The 13,962-nt window shown below is 43.7% G+C and overlaps 2 long non-coding RNA genes across 2 annotated transcripts; both read left to right on the forward strand.

Moving 5' to 3' along the window:
* Positions 1 to 4,972: 4,972 nt before the first annotated feature.
* On the forward strand, positions 4,973 to 6,823 carry LOC116678075 (uncharacterized). The gene is made up of 3 exons (XR_004329154.1): positions 4,973 to 5,075; positions 5,158 to 5,198; positions 6,545 to 6,823. It is a non-coding gene; the product is annotated as an uncharacterized LOC116678075 (long non-coding RNA).
* Positions 6,824 to 9,496: 2,673 nt separating this feature from the next.
* Positions 9,497 to 12,146, forward strand: LOC116678077 (uncharacterized). Its single transcript, XR_004329156.1, has 2 exons — positions 9,497 to 9,592; positions 11,858 to 12,146. It is a non-coding gene; the product is annotated as an uncharacterized LOC116678077 (long non-coding RNA).
* The last annotated feature ends 1,816 nt before the right edge of the window (positions 12,147 to 13,962 follow it).

The following is a 13,962-nucleotide window of genomic DNA, read 5'->3' on the forward strand; positions in this document are numbered from 1 at the left end:
GACCTGCGAGTCGCGTCAGTGTCCACTCTCTCTGTAAAAGTAGAGATGAGCAGCGCAGCGTCCGTGGTCTCAGCTTCAGGTTTCTACAGGACGCTCCGGAGATTAAGTGTGACGATATTAATGTAGTGATATTCCAGATGATATTAATGTAGCGATATTCCAAGATGATATTAATGTAGCGATATTCCCAGATGATATTAATGGCAGACTGGTCAGAGACCAATACATTCATGATTCATTTTCTTGTTGCTTGTCCTTCTCTAATAAAGGGTAGTTTGTGTTACTTCCTAATAAGTGGGCCTAATGTTTTTTTTTTATTATAGCTTATTTTGGTTCCATAATCTTCTCAATAAGTCTCACATCACCGGACTAATAACATGGCCTTTGTACGTATAAAGTGTAGTTATCATTCATCACACTGGGAACACCACAATGCTTCTTAATCTTTTTATTTTGGTGCGGTCACTTGTCAGAAGAATAAAAAACATGAATATTGTTTTACATATGCTCACAGCGTGTATTGAAGTCACTTACTTTTTTTCTAGTTGTTGTCCCTTTCTGATTGTTCTGTATGAACATTAATTGTACAAAAAATTAGGAACATCTTATAAAGATTTGTGCATGGTTGTAAAACATGTTCTCACGTTGTGAATAAGGGTTTGAAATTAAGCCTAAAGTCCTTGGTTCCTTTCCCGAGGAACATTAGTTCCCTCTGCTCACTTTTGAGGCAAAGGCTATATTTTTACATCCCCACACATTCAGTCAGGTTCGCTATGTTGGGCTTTTTCTCTCCGTTTGATAAGAGCCGTATTTCCCTTTTTGCATATTCTTCCCTCCTCGTTACTGTCCATTAGAAGCTGCTGCTCATTGGGTGAAACATATGGCGCATGCGTCTTCTCATCTCTGCATCAGTAAATCTGTGATCGATAACGTGGTCTATTTGAGAAAGCCGTGAACGTGCACTTATCCTGGCCATCTCCACCTGGCTTGACATAGCTCCACCTGTTCATCCTGGCTCGGTAACGTGTAACCGATTAAGCCAGGATGAGCAGGTCCCACTAAGTCAAGCTGCGCTTTTTCACTTATCCTGGATATCTTTATTCTACTTTCGTGCAACAGGCCCCAGGTCTGGAGGATCAGCTGAGTCTGGAATAACTGAGCAGTGGTGGGTCAGTGGGAGGAGAGAAGTTAAGTTTCAGTGTTTCACACAGGAAATGTAAATATAAAAGATAAAACAAAAGGGGCGTTTGTTTGAGCTCTGTAGCTCCACCCGCCCCGAGTGGAGCTGCTATCGGACTACATCTGCAGATAGTTGAGAAGAAAATCAATCTTTTGAAAAAAATCAGACAAGTTATGATCAATCAAAATCAGTCTGACATAACTCTCACTCAATGATGTTTATGCTTATCATCATATGTATCATTCATACACTGCTCCAAACAAAGGTTCTGTCCTTCTGACTGTCTGGGTGTGTTTGGAGGCAGATTCATAAAGCCCAGGATAAAGTCAAACTTTGACGTTGTATGTAGCCGTGCTGCCTCTAAAACTGCCCCCCCATTCAGTCTGAACACAGTAATGTTCCCATGGGGTTCATTATTGTTGACTCAGTCCCTTCATTGCTTTTTGAGTTGATTTTATTCTCTGGGGATATTAAATCAGACTGGGAGATTATTTTAATGCTTGAAATCTGAAAGAATCCAGATCTCTGTTGTTTTAAAGTGTTACCCCTCAGTCCCAGACTGGTTGAACTGGGACGCTCCCAGTAGGACTGTGGGGATCTAGGTTTGATTTATGGAAATGTGAAACAAATCAGACTGCAACATCTTACAGGAAGTACACATAGTAACTATTGATTGGTCATCTTTTTAACAGCACTGCAGGATGGAAACATCGGTCTCATCAATGCAGAAATCATCAAGAGAACAGGAACTGAAGGAGGAGACATCACAGTTAGATGCTTCTTTACTTTCCCTGGACATAGGAAAATCTTCTGTAAGGGTGAATGTAAAGAAGAGACATTCTCATTGAGACAGAAAAGGACACAGCTCAGAGAGGCAGATACAGCATCAGATATAAAGAAGGATTATTTCCATTACATAACACAGTTCTGTATGTGAGCATCAGAAACCTGACTCAGTCAGACTCAGGGCGGTACAGATGTGGTTTGGACCGATCTTTCTTATTCCCACCATCATACCAGGAGATTGAGCTCCGAGTTCCAGAGGGTGAGTTTCTACTGAGAGTCATGTTATTAACTGTTGACTGACAGCTGCTGATGTTTCCAATAACTCAACATGTTTAGTCTAACAGTTGTATTTAGAGCTGCATATTTCCATCATGGTGAACTCTGATGAATGCTCCTTTAACAGCTGATGTGTAAAATATGTGATGAAGTCAGACGGCCCCCCACTGCAGCTGATTGGAGTCTTGTAGCACCAAACCCATTGATGACCTTGTGCATTTAGCTGTGGGATTAAAACACATGGATGTTAGCACCGAGTTCTCTGCAGGGAGCATCTGGTCAGCACCACTTCTTTGGATCTCTACAATCACTCTCTGACTGGTTGATTGGGTTTTTAATGTTTCCCAGCTCCAACCTCTCCTCCCAGACCTCCTTCAACATCAGTCCCATCATCCTCCACACTGATGACATCACAGACCCCAGTGCCCATTTCAGGTACATTGCCAACAATGGTGGGACAGAGAGGCTGGGGAGTTAGGTGGTGTGTGCTAAGTGGTGTGTAAAACTCTGCAGCTCTCTTTTTGCTGTAATATATGTGTGGAGCAGTGTTCTCTGCCAGACCTTGCTCCACAGTGCAGCAAAGGAGGGTCTGGCTAGTCCACAGATTATTCCTGGATGGGAGAAAAACGAGCTCTGGTTTATCGGCCTTTCTTAAAACCAATCATAATAGTCTTGGCACTAAGCACACAGAGCCATGTTGCCTCTGACCCTAGTCTCAGTAAGGAACTTGTTTTGGTGGTGTACGTTCAAAAGTTGTTTGAGTCTCGCAACAGAAAACTCAGATTGGACAGATAGTCTAGCTAGCTGTCTGGATTTACCCTGCAGAGATCTGAGGACCAGTACACCAGAGTCTTCATGAATCCACCGGAGTTTAGAACGCCAACAGAGAGAAAAATAAGGTAACGGACATCCAGCGAGATTTCCGACGTTGCCGGAGCAATCCCAGTAGTAGACAGTGTGGATCTAGACTTAGACCAACTAAACGGAGACCAAGTCAACACTGAGACCAGAGTGTATCCAGACCGAGTCAAGACCAGACCAGACCAGACTAGACCAGAACAGACACCAAGAGCTTCTCCTGTCTCCTGCTTTCTCTTTCTTATGGATGCGTGTTGGAGGGCGGGGGGGAAGGGGTTAACAGTAACAAGTCAAGTTAGTGGTTGCATCTGAAGGAAGTTTTACATCCAGTTACAGTAATGCACAGAGCATTTAGCTACATCTCCTGGGTCTTCAAATGAAGTCCTGAATCCTCTTTATCAGAGGCTTTCAGTACCTTCAGGTACAATTGTTTATGATTTATATTTCTGATTCAGCTCATCATAATAATAATAATAATAATAAATTTTGTGCAGCAGCACAAAATGCCCTATCTCCCATTGTCCTGAGTCTGCTTCTGGGAATGTGGAGGAGGTTTAAGTGAGCGGAGTAAAGGGAGAGGGTTGTGTTCTGTGGTTTGATAAGTTCTTTGAGGTAGGGGGGAGCATGTCCATGGATGCATTGATGTGTGAGAAGGGAAACCTTAAACTCAATCCTGGTGGAGATGGGGGGCCGGTGTAGTGAGTGGAGAATGGGGGTAATATGCTCATGTTTCCGCACTCTTATCAGGATCCTAGCTGCAGAGTTTTGAATGTACTGAAGCCTCTGCAGACTCTTTCTAGGGATCCCATTGAGAAGTGCGTTGCAATAGTCCAGTCTGGTGGAGACAAAGGAATGAACCAGCTTTTCGGCGTCTGGGAGGGAGAGAATGGGTCGGAGTTTGGAGATGTTACGGAGGTGGTAGAAAGAGGTCTTGCACAGGTGATTTATATGGGCTTCAAAGTGAGTTGAGAGTCCATTTTACACCAATATTGCTAACTGTTGATGAGAGCGGGATGTTAGTACTGGAAAAGGTGATGCTGGTTATGGATGATGATTTGGTCTGATGAGGAGTTCCAACCAGGATGGCTTCGTTTTTGGAGCTATTGAGTTGAAGAAAGTTTTGCTCCATCCGTACCTTTATCTCCTTCAGACAGGTGGTGAGTTTTGATGAGGATGATTGTGAGGTTGGGGTGTCAGTTGTGACATTTACATAGAGCTGTATGTCATCAGCATAGCAGTGAAAAGAAATATTGTGGCAGCTGACGATTTGGCCAAGGGGGATAAGGTAGAGGAAGAAGAGGATGGGGCAAAGGACTGACCCCTGGGGGACACCACAAGTAAGTGTGTGCGGATTTGATTTGGAGTTGCCTAGGGAGATGTATTCTGTCCGGTTTGTGAGATACGATCTGAACCAACTGAGGGCAGTGTCATTTAGTCCAGTGGTGAGGTGGAGCCGGTTAAAAAGAATGCCATGGTCGACATTATCAAATGCAGCAGAAAGGTCAAGGAGGATGAGGAGGGATGAGGAGCCAGCATCGGATGATATGAGGAGGTCATTTGTGACTCTGACTAGGGCTGTCTCTGTACTGTGGGCAGAGCGGAAACCTGACTGGAATTTTTCAAAGAGGTTATGATGTTTGTCACACAACGGCCAACAACGACAGAAAGTTTAACATTCAATTTTCATTTGAATTAAATTCTGATTTAATTTAATTCTGATTAATTAAGTCAACATCATGACGAAAATTCACAAGGATTTTTAAAATTATTTCATCTTTACTTGATCAGATGAAATTCCTTAGATTTGTCATCCTGTCTCTGTTCTCTCTCTCTCTCTCTCTGTCTGTCTGTCTGTCTCCTCCAGTTCTCCCCCTGGTTTTGGGTGTGTGTGTCCCTGTAGCGGTGGTGGTGGTGGTGGTGGTGCTGTCTGCTGTTCTGCTGCTCTTCTACAAAAAGAGGACTGAGCACTCTGATGGTGAGTTATCTTTCAACATGATCTGCACCGTTTTAATAATTCCTCATTCCAGAGAGAGAGAAACACTTTGTCTGTTCCTCAGGTTCTAACAAGAGAGGAACCACAGACATCACCAGGACTGAGGTGACTTTCTCTATCTCATCTATCTTTGTTAACTCTCACTGTTATCTTTTAATAAGGCTGCTGATGCACTGTGCTGAAGATGTGACTTTTTATGTTGTAGTTTATTTGTGGAGACACTGAGAGTCTTGCCAGTCAGGCCATCAATGAAGTGATAGTCCACTAAAATCTGAAATAGGAACAGGGTTTTAACTGGAAACTAGTTGTGAACACCACTCTAGTCTAGATCCACGATGTTGTACATAACCCAAACACTCATTACCTACTATTGTTCCACCAAAATGTAGATGCATACACAGCTTCTGTTTCCCTCTGTAGAAATGTTCAAAGGAACACGCCGACTTATTAGGACTTTAGCTTATCACCATTACCCCCAGAGTTAGACTAGTCCACACATACCCTTCTCATCTCCGTGCTGCTGTAACTCTGTCTCATGCACCCAGCATTAGCTTAGCCTAGCACAGAAGCTGCAGGTAACCGGCTCCAACTAGCTACTGCTCCCAATAAGTGACAAAATAACACCAACATGTTCCTGTTTACATGGTTTGATTTGTATAGTCAGAGTGTGTATAGATAACAAGGTCACATGACACACAGCCATGTGTCTGTGTGGCCAATTTCATTTTTTCATATTAATAATCCTCAGTTAAATATTCTGAGCAAACAGGATGGTTCTTGAAGGTGGCTACAGGTGTATTTGGATCCATATCCAGAGCAAGTGTCCATAGATTCAGCGGTCAGCGTCTTTGGTCGGAATTCTATCAAACATCATGGTTTTACCTGGTCTTCCCTGTTAATTGTCTCAGCAAACACCAATGATTGTAAACTATGCTTTTAGTATCTAACAATTGTCGACTCTATTACTCCAACTCTGAGCAAACTCCAGGCGAACTCTCTGCTCCGTGACCAGGCTTCTCAGGTGCTGCAAGCAAATCACTCCGCCCAAGTAGAAGTAGCAGTGCTTCGCCTTTCTGAGAACATAGTTGCCACTTAGTATGCGGTTAGAAGATGGCTGTGTGTCATGTGACCTTGTTATTTACACACACTCTGACTATACAAATCAAACCATGTAAACAGGAACATGTTGGTGTTATTTTGTCACTTATTGGGAGCAGTAGCTAGTTGGACCGGTTACCTACAGCATCTGTGCTAAGCTAAGCTAATGCTGGGGGGTCCAACTCTGGGGGTAACGGTGATAAGATAAAGTCCTAATAAGTTGGCGTGTTCCTTTAATGTTGACAACTTCTGCTTTCACATCACACGATTACATATCCAGACGTGGAGCCACAGTGTTTGACATGTGTGGTTAAGTTTCTGTTGCTGTATTTTGATTGTATATTTGTGTTCAGATTGACCTGTATGAGAACTGTCCTCCACCCTCCAGCCGTGCAGACTCCACCTACCAGAGTCTGGATCCAGCCTCCAGGGATCCGGACCACATCTACTCTACTCTCTCTTAGATACAACACCAATGAGGACGTCAGCAAGAGTTTCTGCTGAATGCACAGTGAAGCCTGGCTGCTGCTCATGGCAGGGAAGGATTTTATTACCAACCAGAAGCATTTCTAGGACTTTAGGAGGTTCGGGGCTTATCCCGGACCCATTTAAATCAGGGATGCACCGAATCCGGGCTTTGGGTTTCAGAACCCTTTCGGGGGGGGGGGTGATGCACGCGTAATGGCGGTTTTCCACTGCTTGGTATCTACTCGACTCGCCTCGACTCTGCTTGCCTTTTTTGGTTTTCCATTACGAGAAAAAGTTCTTGGGACCTGCTACCAGGTACTTTTTTTAGTGCTACCTCAGTCGAGGTTCCAAGCGAGCTGAGGCGATACCAAAAGGTGACGTGGAAACCTGCAGACTGCTGGTTGGTTGGAGAGAATCGTCACTTATCACTGAGTTTGTAGCAAAAAAGAGTGCAGAATGTGTGTCCAGAACAAACGGTACGTTTAAAAAAATCTAGCTGGACACCGACAGATTATCTACTCTCTGCACTATTCTCACTTTTCAACTGTTCAATATTAAGGGCCATTAGGGGCTTTGTGTTGTTTCCAATATTGCACACTGTTACTTTAAAAAAAACAAGACAATATCTAAGAAAAGTTTTTATTTAGCTTTTCAAGTAGCGCATCAAACCCTCCCGTACTTCCCGGCCTTCTTCCTCTGCACCCTGTGACAGTGTCCCCCCTGGCTCTGCTGGCCCAGATGCATCCCACTCGTTGTCATAAGCCTCTCCATGACTCTCATAAAGATTATACGAAGCCCGGCAGGTCAGAACCAGAGATTTTCACCCGTCGGACGGTTTGCGGCGGCGATTTTGCAAAGCGTGAATGCTCTGAAACCCAAACAGTACACAGCAGACATATTTTGGTGTGTAATCATGATTGCTAAAGTTCATGTACTTTATATAGCGTCTAGTAAATACTGACTGCGACGCTGAACACATGTAAATGTTAGCTAACGTTACCAGGAAACTTAACTTACCCTTTGATGTTGGTGAGCAATAGTCATGTTGACGTCTGAACTCCGTCGGAATTCCCAAAGTCCTGTTTTTTTCAGCGGTGATTTTTGTTGCTTCCTTTAGCTTCTTTTGAAACAAAACATTTCTTCTTGCCGCGGCGAGTAGCCGACGTGCTGTTGTGAGTCGCTTTGAAAATTACATCATCACGCGTAGCTATAGTGACCAGCCACGCTGAGACGTTACTCAATCTGCAACGGAAAATGGACGCAGAATGCATCGAGTCGAGTAGAGGCGAGTCGAGGCGAGTCGAGTCGAGCTGTTACAGTGGAAAAACAGTGGAAAAACGCCATAAGTAGACTGTAAACCCCCAAAGGGCCCGCCGTCATTTAGACAGTAATACAGTCTTACCGTGTGTTTGTGTGTGTGTGTGTGTGTGTGTGTGTGATCTTGCATGCCTTGCTCTGTGTGTGTACCTCTGTCCATGGTGCTGAAAGATGCTAAAATAGGATGAAAGGCGTTGCCACAGAGATAGTAGTGTTTTTATTTTGGTGCTAAGAGAGCTAGCGGTGTATTTAGCTGTCAGAATACTAGGCCGTCTGCCCTACAGCTTGGCAGCTCAGCTGCATGTCCCGTTATATTCTTTCTATCGCTTTATAAAGACTCCGACTTACCACGCTGGAGGAAGTGAAAGGCACGGTCCTTGCCTTCTTGTCCTCAAACTCAGCAATAAAGTCTTTGTAGTCCAGTGTTTCTGAAATCAGTGACGAAAGAAAGAGAGGAAAAAAGCATGATGTCAAACCAGGCAGGCGTGAGGTCCCCCAGACGTGTGGCCCCCCTGAGGCCCAAGGCACTCCCTTAATTCTCCACATTAATTGAAAAGCCTTTATACTGTAATCCACTAGTGGAAATAAGTGAATTAATGAAATGAAATAATGTATTATGTGAATGAGAGAGTTGAGAGCTGTTCTTCTAGTCCAGCCTGTCATGGGTCTACCCATGTCATTTTTTTTAGGTTAGTGGATTTGCCCAAGGTTTCATTCACCAAGGTGGTCTAAAGGAAAGAGGCCTAGGCTTTGGACTGGAAGGGTGCAGGTGCAAGAACCCATTAGTCAGGGCCAGATTCTGCCTTTCATCTTGTTTAATATCAGTTTGTGATGATAAATTGAATAGTTAGTATTTAGTTTTGGGTTTGTTTTTAAAATTTGTATATATTTTTGCAATAAGTCACCCGTGCAATACTGCACTTCCATGTGATTGATGAAGAAATAAATGGAAGCACCAGGTGAAGACCTCCTGAGTCCATTTCTCCTCCTTCCACCACGGGGCTAGACTTACCCAGCCCCCTGTGGGGTTCTGGTCTATGGCTCCCCCAGGTGGTGACATCAGCACTCAATGACATCCTGTTAGATCAGAAAGCTCCAGTCAGACTGAAAGTCTTTCCCCTGGACATCAGTCTGCATCTCTTTGGGGTTTGACTTTTTAAATTATTTGGTTGAAATTGTTGTCACAAAGAAAAAAAATTTAATTTAAATCTAAAGTGCATTATTTCTCTCTCCCACAAAAGGGACAAAATACAAGTAGTAACCTGAAAATAGATCAGGTCCACTTTAGAAACATCTTGAAATGAGTTGATTTATTTTAAACAGGTTAAACTTGGAGAAAAATTACATCATGACAAAATGTTTTTGCAAAGATGGAGATTTCTTTTAGTGAACACATCAATATGACATTAATGCCTCTTTAAGTTCCAACCAGAAAGACTCAAAGAAGGGAGGAGAGTGTGGGGGGGTGGGGGGGATGTGTTTGGGGGAGGGCCTCCCTCATTTAGAGAAGTGTCCAGTTCCTGGTTTACCAGTGAAGAAGAAAGAGAGGCAGCGTTAAACCATCAGATCCTCCAACATGAACGTGGGTCAGTCTCTGATCTGCCTCTTCTTCCTCAGTGAGTAAACTCAGCTTCTACTTCTAGCATTCTCTCTCTTTTTACTCTGAAATACATCTTCATTTTTATTCATTTACAGTCGCTCGGTTCAGCTTTGCAGCAGAAGGAAAACAGTTTCTCAAGAGTGACTCTGTCATAACACACACAGATCTAAACCTGTAGAGGTTCACGGAGAGAAAGAGGGGGAGGAAAGAGGAAGGAAGGGGATCAACTCACCACAACAGGCTCTGACTTTATGTTTTCTTTTCATAATGAGATGAGATTCAAGATTCAAGATATTTATTTGTCAAATGCACAGATTTTACACCATGCAATGAAATTCTTAAGTTGCAACGTTTCCCACAATATAAAAATGTACACAATATACACACAACAAATTTAAAAGATTCAGGTGTAAAATTGCATGCAGCAGCAAGACATTAAAAGCATTATAAAAAGCATATGCATTGAACAAATGCAAACATTCACAGTGTAGTGCAAACAGTGATTAGATTGCGACTGTAATTGTCAGAAGACTGAGTCATTCAACAGCCTGATGGCCTGTGGATGAAAACTGGTTTTAAGTCTGGATGTTCTGGCTTTCAGGCTCCTATAACGTCTGCCAGAAGGTAACAATGTGAACAGTATGTGCTGAGGGTGCGTAGTGTCTCTGATAATGTTATGTGCCCTCTTAGTTACCCGGGTTTTATAAATGTCCTGCAGTGATGGAAAAGCTGTTCCACAGATATATTGTGCAGTTTTAATCACACGCTTGAGAGCTTTCCTTTCCTGTACTGTGCAGTTTCCAAACCACACTGTGATGGAATTAGTCAGGATGCTTTCCACTGTACATCTATAGAAATTGCTAAGGAGTTTGGTGGACAGACCAAATTTCCTCACCTTTCTTAAAAAGTCCAGCCGTTGTTGAGACTTACTGACAATATGCTGGGTGTTGTGAGACCAGGAGAGGTCCTCACTGATGTAAGTGCCGAGGAATTTAAAGGTTTTCACCCTCTCTAGCTGTGCTTCACCGATGTAAAGTGGGCCATGCTGATCATCTCTCCTCCTCTTCGGGTCAATAATCATCTCCTTAGTTTTCTCTGCATTTAAGGAGAGATTATTTATGTGGCACCAGGACACCAGCTGAGCCACCTCCTCCCTATAGTCTGTCTCAGGCCGATGATTGTTGTGTCATCCGCAAACTTGATAATGGTGGTATTATGCTGAGTGGGGGCACAGTCATAAGTGAAGAGGGTGTACAGCAGAGGGCTCAGTACACAGCCCTGGGGTGTCCCTGTGCTCACCATCCTTGTACCTGATGTCTGGGTACCAACTCTGACTGTCTGGGGTCTGTCTGTAAGAAAGTCCAGGACCCAGCTGCAGAGAGAAGGTGCCAGTCCAAGGATGAGGAGCTTCTCAGCCAGCTTGGTTGGGAGGACCGTGTTGAATGCTGAACTGTAATCAATAAAGAGCATTCGAACATACGTTGCCTTGTTCTCCAGATGTGTGAGGGCTGTGTGGATGGTGGTGTTTACTGCATCATCAACGGATCGATTCCAATGATAAGCAAACTGTAAGGGGTCCAGTGTGTCTGGAATGGTCTTTTTAATGTGGGTCATGACTATCCTCTCAAACACTTCATCACAATTGAAGTGAGTGCAATGGGACGGTAGTCATTTAAACATGTTACAGGGTTTTTCTTGGGAGGGGACAATGGTAGTGGTCTTTAAACAGGTGGGTACAAAAGATAATGAGAGGGATAGATTAAAAATGTCCGTTAGTACCTCAGCCAGCTCTGCTAAGCAGACCTTCAGTGCACGGCCTGGGATGTTATCAGGGCCTGGTGCCTTCCGGGGATTTGTTCTCTTCAGTGTCCTGCGCACCTGAGCTGATGTCACCGTGAATGGAGAGCTCAGTGCTGCCTCTGTTGGAGTAGTCCCTCTGCTAGTGTTGAGGGTGCATTAGATGCCACTCATTGATTTTCTGTGAGGCTCAACAAACCTGGAACCATCCCAACACTTTGGCTTACAAAGAAATTGATCAGAAAAAGGAAACTAGCTAATAAACTATTCTCTGAGGAACATTAAATCTGAGTCAGACTGAGAGATTATTTTAATGCTCTGTTGTTTAAAGTGTTACCCCTCAGTCCCAGACTGGTTGAACTGGGACGCTCCCAGTAGGACTGTGGGGATCTAGGTTTGATTTATGGAAATGTGAAACATATCAGACTGCAACATCTTACAGGAAGTACACATAGTAACTATTGATTGGTCATCTTTTTAACAGCACTGCAGGATGGAAACATCGGTCTCATCAATGCAAAAATCATCAAGAGAACAAGAACTGAAGGAGAAGACATCACCGTTGGATGCTCCTTCAAGTTGGGTGGAAAGAGGAGAATCTTCTGTAAGGATGAATGTAAAGACGGAGACATTCTCATTGAGACAGAAGAGGACACAGCTCAGAGAGGCAGATACAGCATCAGATATAAATATCCATTGTTTTCTGATACAGTTCTGTATGTGAGCATCAGAAACCTGACTCAGTCAGACTCAGGACGGTACAGATGGGGTTTGGTCAGATCATTCTCATCATCATACTGTAAGATTGAGCTCCGAGTTCCAGAGGGTGAGTTTCTCCTGAGAGTCATGTTATTAACTGTTCACTGACAGCTGCTGATGTTTCCAATAACTCAACATGTTTAGTCTAACAGTTGTATTTAGAGCTGCATATTTCCATCATGGTGAACTCTGATGAATGCTCCTTTAACAGCTGATGTGTAAAATATGTGATGAAGTCAGACGGCCCCCCACTGCAGCTGATTGGAGTCTTGTAGCACCAAACCCTTTGATGACCTTGTGCATTTAGCTGTGGGATTAAAACACATGGATGTTAGCACCGAGTTCTCTGCAGGGAGCATCTGGTCAGCACCACTTCTTTGGATCTCTACAATCACTCTCTGACTGGTTGATTGGGTTTTTAATGTTTCACAGCTCCAACCTCTCCTCCCAGACCTTCTCCACCATCAGTCCCATCATCCTCCACACCTTCATCATCCTCCCCTGAAGCCAGCGTGCCTCAAGAGAAACACCCAACTTCAGGTATGGTTACTTTGTTGTGTGTATTTGAATATACTGTTACAGCACATACATGGATATGTATGCTCGTCTGCATAGAACATATATTTATTGGTTTAAATGTTATAAAAGGGTTATAGAGTATTGATTTAAAAATATGAAGTTGATGTTACTATTAGTTGGCCAACACAACATGAATGATCTTTCAGGTCCCTCATGTACCTTGTAGTCCAGTTTCTGCTGCCAGATATATTTAATAATGGACCAGGAAGTGTCAAACCAACGTGTTCTTCTGCTCCAACAGCCCAGAGAGCTCTGCTGTATGTGGGTCTGCCTCTGGTCCTCCTGGTCCTCATATTATCAGCAGCTTTGCTGATTTTCTGCAGGAAGAGAGTCAGGAAAACCAAAGGTGAGACTACAGGAAACACACACACACACACACACACACACACACACGTCACCTGCTATATATATATATATATATATAACCATTAACACTCTACAGAGACAAAGACCTTTGTAGAAACAGCTCGTAGGACTCTCCATCTCAGGCAGGGGGGATGTTCATATGGACGACTGTGTCCTGGGCCACTGTCCACGGAGGGTCTCTTGTAACAACGGGGACGGGGTCTCTCAGACTCCCTTAAAATGATTGGCTCCAGTCCGCCGAAGTGCTTCTACTCAGGAGACGTTTCCAAAGAGGAGACTCATCCACAGCAACAGAGACAGAAGAGACGAGGTCCATTCTTGGAGACTCTTTAACCACAGTCAGTATGAAGGACCAGAGGTTCACCTGGACCGTCCACACCGTCCAGACAGCATGAAACATATTTAAATCTCTTTAATATAGAGGGGGGGCAACAGCTTCAAAGGGAGGGACTCACATGCTCTAACAGGCCCGCGGCCGGCCCGGCTACCAAACAAAGACCAGAGAAGCTCTGAGAACATCTCCCACTGGGACTTCATGCTCTGCTCAGGACTCCTACAGGCTGGTTGTTTGCTGCTATATTAATGTTTTAAATCTCATATATAGAAGCTTTAAGGTCGGCCCAGAAAGTTTAAAAAGATCATTGTTTAGATGAAGTCACAAAAGTTTTTATAAAGTCATCTCTTTATTCTAATCCTCTGAACTGCATGTTTTTCAGAACCTCCTGTAGAAACTGAGTACTCTCATGTTACAAAGGTGCGTTTGGGTTCATCTGGACATCTCAGCATCATTAGTGTCAGAATCAACCAGCTGATATTAATCCAAAGCCCTGATCTCTTCCTGCAGGCCAACCCAGTGTATGAGGAGATCAGAGAGGACAGACAGAG

This window comes from Etheostoma spectabile, unplaced genomic scaffold (genome assembly GCF_008692095.1).
Source record: "Etheostoma spectabile isolate EspeVRDwgs_2016 unplaced genomic scaffold, UIUC_Espe_1.0 scaffold00006416, whole genome shotgun sequence".
Lineage (NCBI taxonomy): Eukaryota > Metazoa > Chordata > Actinopteri > Perciformes > Percidae > Etheostoma > Etheostoma spectabile.